Below are 13,823 nucleotides of genomic sequence, written 5' to 3'. Positions count from 1 at the left end.
TAAATTGCATAAGTCGGAAACATAGAGTATTGTAACGGTTTTTGGCCCTTACAAGTTACAAATTTATGAATTATTTAATTTGAATAACATGTAATATTCAATGTTACTCAATCAAATAGAAACAAGTAAGACTCCTTCGAAATGTACATTCTCTACCAATTAAGTTGAATAGTTTTGAGGAAGGTATTTATAGAGTTTGAGTGAATAAAGTAATGGTCTTTACTTTAAAAGCTAAAATTTCAAGATAGTTTAGGCCGAGATTAAGCTAACATTTTTGATAAGTTCAATGCTTTTCTTGTTAAATTAACGCCATTCAAGACGCTTTGCCCTGGCAGCCATCTGTTATTATATGTATCATCATCATCATCAGCTTACTATATTTCACCACCCATGGGCTCGGAGTCTACCCTAAGATAGAGGTGACCAGACCAGAGTAAACCATGCCGGCCCAGTGCGGGTTGGTCTTTACAAATATATTTAAATTTCTTCGCAGATGTACAATTTGTGATATCAGAACCTTTCAAAGGATATTAATTTTGTCTAACAAGTTTTGTTTCTACAACTTTAAAAACAACTAGATTTCGTTAACTATCATTAGGCTGCCCACTCAAGCAACTGTTAACGCAAAGCCGGGCAGTAAGTCATCATAATTTTGTCGTATATTTATACATTACAAGTCTCAGTTCTTTTTCCCATCATGCCAGAGGCCGCGTCGGACGCCGCGGTGCTCGACGGGTGGCCGAAACTCTCCGGACAAGGTGTCGCCGACGACGAAAATGCGACTAAAATTTGCCTCAGAAATGTCGATTGGCGATTACAAAAACTACACGCACGGCATTAGCCCAAATATGCGTTAATTGCCTTTCGTACTGTTTTGATTCGATACGGTTCGTAATTTAAAATATTTTAGAGAACTATAAATTAAAATCTTACTAATATTAGAAATGTGAGTTTTAGATGGAGTGGAATTTTCTTTGAAAGTATATCTGGAACGGCTCAACGGATCTCGCTGAAATTTGGCATAGATGTAGAAGACAGTTTTGAGGAGCACATAGGCTAACCAAGTTTATTAAATCCACGCGGACGGAGTCGCGGGTGATAGCTAGTCTTTAATATTACTTACATATAAAGAGAGATGGCTATGTTGTTGTTATGCAGGTGTTACAAGTATGAAACATACTGAAATTAAGTAAAAACGCGTGTAAAGCGACTTATCTACGAACATGTTACATTACATTATGACAACTTATAGCTTGTTTCATTTATAAATTAATATGTAACATAAATTGAGGAGGCGTTTTATTGTGTAGATAATTTTAAATGTACGTTTTTATTCAGTCGACATAATTTTATGTTTGTCATATTTTATAATTAAATTTAGATCCGTGTCTTACTTCAATTGTATTTTTTCGTTATTTATAACCTCTTTTTTTAATTTCTCTGGTAAGAAATAAAGCTGTATTTCTCAATTCTACTATACTATGTAAATATTACAGTAGGATTTCACTGTTGCAACATCTTTCTCTATATTTTGAAAACAGAATGGAAGAAAGAAGGAGGGAATGGAGTGAGAAGATACTATTTTACCAGTGGAAATGCATTATTATTTTTTTTTATAAGAGAAGGGGGCAAACGAGCGGCGGGAACACCGAGGTGATCAACGACACCCATGGACATCTGCAACACCAGAGGAACTGTAGATGCGTTGCCGGCCTTTAAGGAAATGGTATGCTCGCTTCTTGAAGGTCCCTAAGTCGTATTGGTTTGGAAATACCGCCGAGGACAGACCGTTCCACAACGCGACTGTAAGAGGCAAGAAATTGCGCAAAATCATATTATATACAAATATCTTTTAAAGTTGATGTCACCTTTGAAACACCGTGAACAAAATAGACAGGATAATAGACGAAATCATTTAGAAACAAAATACGGATCTTATCTGCAATAAGATTAGGCGACATTAATAAAAGAATAATTTATAGTTATATAAATTAAAATAAAACCTGTTCCATTCGAACATGAAAACATAATAATTCTAATTTATTGTACATGTTAAGCTTCGAATGAAATACAATATCAATACATAGAAAAGATTTATTTTTGCGAGATAACACAATAATGTCTTAAAAGGCAAATAGTTGAGATAACCGTTTCTTCTTCTTCGTATTCTTCATTACTGAAGGTCGTGCTTGTCCTGGTACGAAAACCGTTTAAGAATTCATATATCTATTTAATTCTTAAATATATATTGAATCCTGGATAAGAAATGAATGTCACTTTTAATGTAGATAATTTTAAGGTTCCTTACTTTAAAAGGCCAAATCGGAACCCTTATACCCTTTGTTGTCTGTCCGTCTGTATGTCAAGACCCTTTTTTCAATTAATGAACAGTTTCCTTGATTTCACTTAGTACTAGAAACTTAATAGTATTAAAGAAAACGAAGTTGAAATAGTAAAGACCTTCTTAAGTTATAGTGTCTTAGAGAAATTGAAATTCATTTTTAAACTAGCTGTCGCCCGCGACACTGTCCGCGCGGAATTAAAACAAACGTAATAAGTACCCTATATGTTCTACATCTATGCCGAATTTCAGCAAGATATATGTAGCGGTTCTGGAGAAACCTTCAAGCAAACATCTATCCATCCATCCAGATAAGATAGTAAGATGAGTATTACGTTGATCTGACACCAGAATTCCATTGCTACTCGTGTTAATATTTTCATCTCTCTCATTCTTGTTTAAGTAAAAAGAGACAGCAATATTAGTAAATACCAGTGTCATAGAATTCGAAACCTACAGCCTGTTAATAAAGTCAGCGTCTAGACATTAAGTTAAAGTTCAACACAATAAGCAGAGGATAAAAGACGTGGCAACGATCTGTAATACAATTATCTATTTTGATATTCGGATTGCAAATATATTAGTAGACGAGACTCTAAGATGGATGAATTATGACTCTTCGCGGTGTCTATTACGCATGTGTAAAATACGTTTATGTTTATATGATTTGTTTGTATGGGAGCGCGCTGATGACGTTAGAATGTAGGGGATAAGACTTAAATATATAATATTAAATGTGAACTTATATATAAAATTCTCCTGTTATAATGTTAGTTACTCCTCCGAAATGACATTGATTTTTATGAAATTTTATATGCATATTCAGTAGATCTGAGAATCGACTATTTTAACCCCGCGAGGACGGAGTTGCGGGCGACAGCTAGTAGTTTATAAAAAAGCAATAATTGAAAGATCTTTCTTGTTACATCTTGTAAATATACATCTTATAAATACTTTTCGAAGCGTTTAGTTTGATTGTTAAATAAAAAAATAATTTGACAATTAACGTTTACAACAGACGGAAGAACAAAACACGATGTATTCAAAGTTATAATTTATACATATTTTTAACTTTTGCTATTGCAACTATTAAACAAGTGTGAAATAAAAACAAAGAAATAAAGGCATAGTGCACTTATATTGATTGGGATAATAATATATTGAAATCGTTAAATGGAAAACCGGATTCCATCAGTAAAAAAACGACATAAAGAGGCAATAAAATGGCAAATGAGGGTCATTTCACGCGCAGATACATAAGTTTTTATAAAATAATTTTGAATTTATATTACTTGTTTTGGAACTAAATTCAATTTACTATATTTTATTTCAACGGAATTTTAAATTACGACTTCATTTAGTTGTTTATTAACCGTTTCTTTTATTTTAAACTTTAACCAAAATATAAACTGAATAAATTTATACTAAATTTTAATTCGTTCCAAAGACTAAATTAAAACTTTATGACAAAAATTGTTGTCTCTGTTTTTTCCAAGGGAATGTAAAAGATGACAATATGACTTTACGTGAGGGCTTTGAAATCGTATCCATATTTTTCTATCACTAACGATGCCCTCGTCGCGAGAGACGCCATTTTTGAATATAATTGTGTACGCTTCAATAAGTTGACAGCGGTGGCGTGCGACCCAGACGTCTTGATATTTTATTTATTTTACCTTTTTGTTTCATACATTTTTACGATCGATCGCTAAAACACACTTTTTATCGTATAACATAAACAACGCCCTTGGATATTCTTATTTTTATGAGATAGCTTTTATGTTTACAATATGTTTTACGTTTCGAAATCGATATTCTTGTATGTCCTTACTCATAAATGTGAAATAAAAAAATGTAACATTTGATAAACAATTGAATCTAAATTTGAAATTATTTAGTTTCGTTTTGACACGAAAATTCACAATAAATGGCAATTTATACATATTTTTGTTCGAAATTTTTTATATTATTTAAATATATTTTGCATTAAATTATTGTAGAGACAAGTCCTTTTCTTGAGATTCAGTTACAGTAATCTACTCTATGTGATACCCTTAACGTCAATTAAATGATAAAACCTACTTATTGTGGCATTAGCTAAGTGTTAGGCAAGTATCAAGTGCTATCAGTCGATTCAGAACGCGAGCGATTCACAACCATCGATTACTTATATTGATTAATTAGTCAGAGTTAGAGGAATAACAGAAATCACTTGAACGAAGCGGAGTCGCAGCGGGCGCATTGAATTAATGTACTCTCACAGTCCGCTACAAAGTTCTACACAAACGTGAGCTCGTGTGACTCCATATCGAAAATTCTCCGAGAGTTAACAAGACGTTATGAATGATACTTGGGATATACAACTCCATCAATATTTCTATTAAGTACAATAAACGATTAATAAATATTGCATATAGCTATTGATTTGGCACGTCAGAAACTAGAGTATTCAATTGCTCGCTGTGCCAACTAGATAATAATCAGGCTGATAATATGAAATTTGCAATAACACTTCTAACAAGAGACTCGAAATTATATCTGTTATCAGGAAATAAACAAAGGGTTAAGATAGGACTTGAATCTTTTGCCTTATACTACTTGATACGTAAAATCAGTTTCACGTGTATAACTTAAACTTGTTTATATTTAACAGTGACTGAAATGTTTTTATAGTAATCTTTTTGTCGCACTTTTATGAATGAACGAACCAACGAGTTCGAATTTAATCGAAATGTTAAACCTTTTGTACAAATATTCGTATTGCCTCGTTTACAGTAAAAAACCCACACACTTTCCATAACAAGGTGTATAAAATTGCTAAAGAATCTCCTTAGCGAAGGTTTTTTTTTGTTTACACATATATTTTTTGTAACATTTCCGAAATGAATATCACGGTTTGAATTGGGGTTCACTCGATTCTAAATGTCGAATATTTTGAATCTGAATATATTTTGTGTACAAGCGATAATGACTCTTAAATCAAATGAAAATTAAGTTGAATCTTATAAAATACTTTTGGCGATCCACGATTGTAATTGACTTTTTGATTCACAAAATAACGGAAATGGAATATCGACGAACAAATTAAGTTAATTTGATACATTCGATATGGGTGGAGTTGGGCGGTGAAATAAACCTCCCTCGCAGACTAATTCGAACTCACAATTCATTCTGCTAAATAGACTTCCCTGCAGAAGCTGTTTTATGAAAACACAATACAAAAAACGTAACACAAAAGAACGACACGATATAAAAGCGTTTTATTTCTCTTTCATGCCCTGATATTTTTAATAAAATAGTTTAAACGCAATCACTTCTAATAAATCTTTATAATTTACAATTAGTGCTTGTCAAATTTAATTAATTGTTTGAAATTATTACGTAATATTTGTATTTATAATATATTTTTAAAAGGGATTTCGGTCTCAGAAACCAACTATAAGCCCCTTTTATCTTCTGATCGTTATTATAAGTGCTTGTACGAATTATTTAAACCTTTGAACGCAATAAACAGTATCCTCATCTCAATTAAGACTGAATTCGAATCATAATATTTATTTTTATTTATTTGTAATTATGATCCTTGTGTGAATGTTGACAATTTGAATGCATTAAATATTATTGATATTACGTCACATTAGATGAAATTCCAACATTCTGACCCGCACAAAACTCATGGTCCGGGATTAACCCTTTATTGGTCGGCGTCACGAGTGACGAGGCTCTTTTCAAATGAGGAATGTCTTTTTTTCTATCGATGTTTGACAATAGAGTTTGAATTCGGTTAGTTAAGGCCAGTCACACGCATTCTTTTTTTTCTTTTTTTGACAATAAGAATTGGTGAATGCATGCGTACAGCGTATCTCAAACTTAAGATTTTAAGAATACAGGCATCTTACATAAATGTTTTTTTTTTAATTAACAAATTTCTATAAATGTACAGAGGGGCAGAAAAAATGCTTGGATTGTGTTTAAGGCATGCTTAAGAGGGTCGTGGCAACCGAAATTTATATTAATAGGGCGATTTGGACAAAAATCTGATTGGCAAACCATATATAGAGTGATGATATTCAGTAAAGTACTATTATACTGATTGTAATAACATTCCCTAAATTACCAAATCTAGTAAACCTTAATAACTGAATATTACTCAAATAATAATATAAGGAAATTTACAAAATCTCCCAGGCCCGGTTCACAATGGGCGCAAACATCTTGTATAATATAAATTTTATTATTAGCTACATTACATTAAAATCTCATCATGACTAAGTACTAGACTTATTAGTCCTTAGGCTAATGAACCATACAATAGCGTACGAGTAATTTAATACGCCTTTGAAGGAGGACATTAAAAAGTTTGAGAAACGACATATGCAGTTACTTTGAGCGCTTTAGTACACCGAAAGAGGGTTGCTTCTTTATAATAAACATTTTTTTTCGATAATAAAATAAACCTAAAAGCTTATACTTTAAGGTTGAAATTACATTACAAGATTTCGCATAAATACGGAATAAAAAGGGCATTGAATTATATTTTTTTTTACATATTTGCCTAAAGAGCTATACAAGAACTGGCTTGATTTGAAGTGTTGTCAAAATCATAACCTCGATTAGTTTAAGTGGGAATATTTTATTGAATGAATGAAAGGCGAATGATAAAATAAATCTTTCGACACCATTTTATATTTTAAAGTAAAGTGTAAAGATATATTGCTTTGATGTTACACAAATTCCAATGCAATTTTAAGTCTCTCTCATTAAACTCTCATGATGAAAGTCCGAAACAAACGGTGACTTGCGAATAGACAGTCATCTGTATATATAAAAGAAAGTCGTGATAGTTACAATATTTATAACTTAAGAACGGCTTTACGGATATGGTTGAAAATTAGTGAGGAGGTAGCTTAGAGCCAGGAGACGGACATAGGACACCATTTATTCTTTTTTTATTTTATTCGAAGCATTGAAAAGCTGCTTTTTATTTAACTTATCTATATATCAAGTTTTTTTATATATCAACGCGGACGGAGTCGCGGGCGACAGCTAGTATGAAATAAAATAGTTTTTTCGTTATAAGTAACGTAAATATATATTTTTTATATTACATAGTAATTTTATAAAATTTACAGATAGATGAAAAATGGAAGCCTGGGTGGGCCACTTGATATCTGGATACTTTGGTTACAATCTCGAACGACGCATATCAATTAACTTCCTAGAAATTACGTACGTGAAAGTATTGTTGTTAAAAACTTAATTATACTTTGTACTTAAAATGAATTAATTTAAATAAGTATGACATAATTACGTAAGTAACAAAACTATTTTTTTTTTATTAAATTCTCAAACTGCACTAATGAATTCTTTAATAAGACATGTTTATTTTGACATTAACATACACGTACTAAATATAAATTACACAGTTTGATTTAATAAGGAAATTGAAGGCAATTGAAAGCCATAGAAAATTAAAAAGCGATTGATAGGTTACTACGCAATATCTTGTCATCGTGAAATTCCACTGTCCTGACTTGTATTGCCATATATTTGTGTCTCTGTTTGTTTCAAATAGAATGAAAGAGAGGATAATATGTTTTTATTTAAGTGTATCGACAATGAAACCCAAAGTTTCATCTAACGTCATGCTTACTGCTTTCAACTTAGGCCATTCGTCCACAATGCAACGTCGAAACTAATATTGTATAGTTGCGTCGCGGTAATCGCATCGCTTGCGCTCTGTACACGCAACGTTGAGTCTTCTACGCTAGCCGTCTATTCAGCAAGTACAGGCATAACAACCTACCATTTTGAAAATCGCAGCGACCTTGATCAACAGGCGATGACAGATTGAAATGTCGGGGACGTATTGTGAACGAACGTCTATCCACTTTGTAAGTCGCGTAGCGATTAAATACGCTATATACTTCCTTGTGTACAAACGGCCTAACGATACAATATTATTATTTAACATGTTCAATGGACAAAATAACATGTCTATTGTATATTTATATTCGTACATTGAATATAATCAATTTATCATATAGTTTTTATGTTATAAATATCAGGGCGGACAATTTAAAATGAGCAATCCATTTAAATCCCTATATAAAGAGATAGATTGTTGTATAATACTAACATAATGGTTTTCAATTTGGCAAAATACATATTTTGTTTAACTTCTCTGAATAAAATTCTTCTGCAATACATTCACTTTAGTTTCCTATTATTATCAATAGCTCTTTGCTGTTTAAAAAGAAATTAATAACGATAAATAGCTGCTTACAAAAACTAGAACAAACCAAGAATGGTGATACATCACTAATAATGTGGCTAAAATGGTCGTACTATTAAAACGATCTAGTGATGTTCTGTGCATATGCTGAGAAGAGTTTTTTCTTTCATTTAATGTTGCTATTATAATATATTTTCAATATTATTTTGAGGATTTTTTAGATTAAGGTTGTGAAATGATATTAATAAAACTTCGGGTTCTCAGACCAAAACTCCGTTTAAAACAAATTTTTATTTACAGAGACATTGGTCTCAGAAACCAACGGTTAGTCCCTCAAAGTTTTATAAAGTACTATAATACAATAATTATTTAAATCTTAACAGTGGTAGAGCCCGCTTTAACATCTTCGCACGAATTGGCCCGGCTCGCCCGGTGAAATACCACGACCACACAGAATACAGGCCTGAAGTGGAAACAATTCCGCGTTTCGCTTGATGAGTGTGCGTATGTCTATGGTCAACGGTCACTTCGCTATTTCAGCGATTTCAGATGGCCGCTCGCTCGTTTGCCAACTTATGATATTAAAAAAAATCATATTAGATCCTGTCCGTCTTAATAAAAAAACTAAAATAGTATTAGAAAATATTTTCTTGATATAAAAGGCATGTAAAGAACAACACTAGTTCCATACAGCTATCCTTACAATTATAGTTTTTTTGCAATTTATAATTGCCCGTCCTTTATTGTGTCAAAGAGTTATTGAGTGTCGCATAGTAAAATACGCCTCCTCATAATATTTACGAACATCATAAAACTAGTAATAACGAGATATGACCGAGCCTTACTTACCATGAATAGGGCTTTAACAAACTGAAGCTAAAGTGCGTACAATACCTTATTTAGTGTTCAATGTGAACTTAGGTAAATGTCATAAATAACCAATTTTTTTTCATGATATCTAACATTATTCTAAAGGAAAGTTGCCCGACTGACTTATGTTCGTATATGAATCTCTATTTCGTTCACTAACCTCTTTACTAAGACAGGCTATAAACCGCGTTATTTTGTGCTTATTTGATCTTCGCCATTTTAGTGTTGACGGGAGCGGTACGTTTTAGTATTACTGAGGATATGAGCTAATTATAGAAAGAATTATCTGTCAGGAACTTCAACAGACGCGTTTAAGTCGAAACGAAGCAAAAACTATAATTTCCAAGCAATGATCTATTCATTTATAGAGAATCAGTAATTTCATTCCGACCTACTGGATTCCAAATAACTTGTTTTAAAAGAGTGAGATTTAAAGACATGTCCTTGATAGGAACAATTAGTCGGAATTTTTAGTACAAAAACTTTTGGGCTGTTGAGTAAAAACATTTTCAGGTTCAATTAACTAGGAATTATCTAAATTCACAATTATAGTTCAATTATAATAATTTAGCAATAATTAAAACAATAAAACGGTCCTTTGATTGTTATTTTAATGATACTTAGCCAATTTAATGGACTCGTTAATTTTCATATTAAACTTGTAGCGTATTTAGCGTAATTACTGACTGCAAAAACTATTGACAATATTTTACCGCTAAAAAAGGTTATTTTTTGCGTCAAGTTTAAAATAAAAGGATAAATTTACAACTGTAGATTATTCATAAATATACATTTTTTAATATAAGACTAGTTGTCACCTGCGTCTCCGTCCGCACGGAATTAAAAACAATTTAATTAGTAGCCTTCCAGACTATGGTCTACGTCTGTTCAAAATTTCAGCGAGATCCATATATCCATTCTGGTGATATCTTCTAAATAACATCCATCTTTTTTTTTTGAGAAAATAATTACGTTATTAATAAGACTTCTTTTTCTTAATCTTACATACATCCATCTTGGCGTTATGTTTATATAGACTTTTAGGGTTTCGCGGATGAAGTCACGTGAAATCTACTAGTATATTATAAAAGGATATACATTATATACTATGACTAAACTTCATGTTATCATTATAAGGTAAGGAAAACTAGGTTGAATAATATACGCATTTTTTCTACAACAATAGTGCTAAATCTCATACAATTGTAAACCATAAATCTTACACCTCAGTATTTCACCAAAATTCAATTAAGCTTAGCAAAAACTGTTTCATTGTAACCTCCCCAACGCTATTAGGTTACTGTGATAAATGAAAACGCGCGATTTCTATGTCACGCACCTTTTACTCCAAATCCTACAGAAAAAAAAACTATTCTCTATGGATTAGTATTGACAATACAACAGCGCTACGAAATTCCATTGAAATGTACGTGATGAATATTTATTTTATCAGAAAAATTGTTTTGTTGCTGAATTTATTTATCTAATTATTTTTAATATGTTTATTTATTTTTCGTCTCTTACTTAATTATTAATATTTTTTTAATTTACACTGTAAAATATGTAAAAAGCACAAAAGATTGTCGTTTAGTAATCTCCGGGAATCGCTTGGATAACATCTGTGTAATATATGTTTATTAAAATATAATAATAATATATTTTAAATCTCTAGTGTGTCTGCACCCTTAAACTGTCTACGTCAAACAATAGCTAGAAGCCTTCAAAATCCGGAGTAAGGTCTTAACAAAATCAGATCTATTGTTGCGGAGCAAGCTGTTTGAAATGTCGAAATATGAGAGCAAAAGGTGCGTCAGCTTGTCGGATTTGCTTTGACAATAAAATATTTTAAGTATATTACAGATAGATTTAAGCTTTGATATAGTTTTATTAAAACTCTTTGCAGCTTAATAGTGGCCAGTAAACGACGTAGTTCACACTTGTTTACAACAAGTATGGTTTTAGCGCTGCTCGATACTTTTTTGCGCTGTGAGCGTGTTGGTAAGGCTTCATTTGTTTCTTTTTAATTTGTAATATCCTACGTTGATAAGGTTTTAATATATTTAGTTTATTCGTCTACGGCTGGACGAAGGGTCGAAGGAGGGGACGAAGTGTAATGAAACGCGACTACAAATAACGCACATAAAAAAGAAATGCAATTACTATTATAAATTATAATAATTATTTCCACATCATTGCTGAGTTATAATAGGGTAGGAATTTTAAGTCAGCAATCTCTTCAAATTTTATACAAATAGATATCCAATAACTATAGTAATATAGCAACTACCAAGTATGTTACGTACCTCAATAAAATAACAATAAAGTCAACTACACAACTTTAATTACTTAAGTTTAAAAAGCACGTGGCCTTGCAATGTCGGATATAAGTATTTAAAAAAATAAGTAATCATGTTACAACTGTCACTTAGTATAAAATAAATTGTTATCTAACAATCATCGAATTAACATGCCGCCACTTTTTGTTGCGATATTATAGATGTTGATAAAAAGTGATCACCGTTTAACAAAGAGTTGCCGACAAGAATTAGATACAATTCAACTAACCTGATACTCGTATGCCCAAACTAAGGATGTAAAAATCCTGATCTGGACGTGCTTCAATCGACTTTAGTTTTACATTATTTTCTATTGTGCGTAGAGGAATTAATTCCATATACGCAATATATCGAGGGTTTTTATATTCCAGGTCAGGGTAAAATAGAGTTAAAAAGTTGTTTGTAAGTTTACAAATTACGTTTGCTATATAAAAATGAGAAAGGCAATGGCAACCTTTTATATAGAAAACCTAGACCGTATTTTAAATACATTTTAGCTTAACATAAGTCAATATTAAGATATAAATGAGAATTAGATGGATGGATGGATTAATGGATGTTTGATAGGTGTCTCTAAAATAGGTGCATGGATCTCGCAGAAATTTGGCATAGATGTAGAATGTAATCTAGAAGAACAAATATGGGTTACTAATAAAGTTTTTATAAATCTGCGCTAAAGGAGTCGCGGACAGCTAGTAAGTTATATTCCTTATTAGCTACAGTTGATTATTTGGGTCTGAGATCTGAGATATTAGTTTATCAAAACGTAACGATTTAATATTTGTTTCCTAATATTGTCTCTTTCCCTCTCTGCTAATCTCTTAGAAGACGGAAAAAATTGTCTTCTACACTTACTCCCTTATAACTTTACCTTAGTTATTTCATTTAAGAGCAGTGACCGCATAAATTTGAAGCCTTGTTTTGTTTTTAATAAAAATTAGTGGTCGTGTGATTTCGTGGACGTGTACACTGGCTGTTTGCCGACGAATGTCGCACGTCGCGCTGCCTCAGTGTAAACAAGGCTTAATCCCTTCTACAGGATGACGTCAAAACTCATTTAAAACAAAAAATATATAAATATAAACGCTTTCGTATTACTTCGTTAGTAATTTAATGTTACAAATATTGCTTTATAAGTTTAGTATTGCTAACTGAATTGAAAAAATAAAAGGGTCAAATATTTAATTTGTTTAGACTTTGGAAACTCGAATTCAAGGTCATTTGCAAAAAGTTGTTAATTAAATGTCTATGACAATAATTCAACTAAAGCATAGATAGTGCATCCTGAGAAATATATTAAGGTTTATTTTAAGATTTAAATTAACAGATTAATTAATAAGATTTCTTACATACAAATATAGTAACCAAAATCCACATCAATGAATATCTCCTGTAACTACGAAATTTCTTACCGTGGGTTTCTGTAAGCAAAATACCCGTTTAAAACATATGACGATATGTTTATACAGAGATTTTGGTCTTGGAAACCAATGGTTCAGTGAAACAGTAATTCATTAACCTCTATTTAATTCACACCAATTTAAACGTATCTGATCGTGAAATTCCGTATACGTTATCAAGTTCAATCAATTCAAAATTAGTATACATTAATAAATGTTTATTCATGACATATAAAAATGTATAAATTCCACAATTTATTGAATTTAAAAATGTTAACCCTGTATCACTCTTCACATATTTCGGGTGGTCCGTTTTTTTATTGCGGTCGTAATCTCATTTGTTACCTTTTTAAATTCACCTTTATAGCCATAGACAAGGAAAAAAATGCCAACACTTCATAGTAATTATTAGAAAAAAATAATCTTGTCAAATATTCATTGTCTCTATTTGTAGAGGTCTCGTTTGTGTAGGCAATTCGAATTGAATAAATGTATCCCATTAAAGTCGGACTCGACGTGAGGGACGGCTCGCGAAGTCGCATGTTGGCGTGATTTTGTCAAATGTGTTATGGACACACGAAAATTAAATAGACTAGAGGATTAAATTCACTTATTTACCGCGACGATAGCTTAGAAGAATT

This window comes from Papilio xuthus, unplaced genomic scaffold (genome assembly GCF_000836235.2).
Source record: "Papilio xuthus unplaced genomic scaffold, Pxut_1.1 DF825946.1, whole genome shotgun sequence".
NCBI classification, from domain to species: domain Eukaryota; kingdom Metazoa; phylum Arthropoda; class Insecta; order Lepidoptera; family Papilionidae; genus Papilio; species Papilio xuthus.
Note: the sequence above shows the minus strand (reverse complement) of the source record.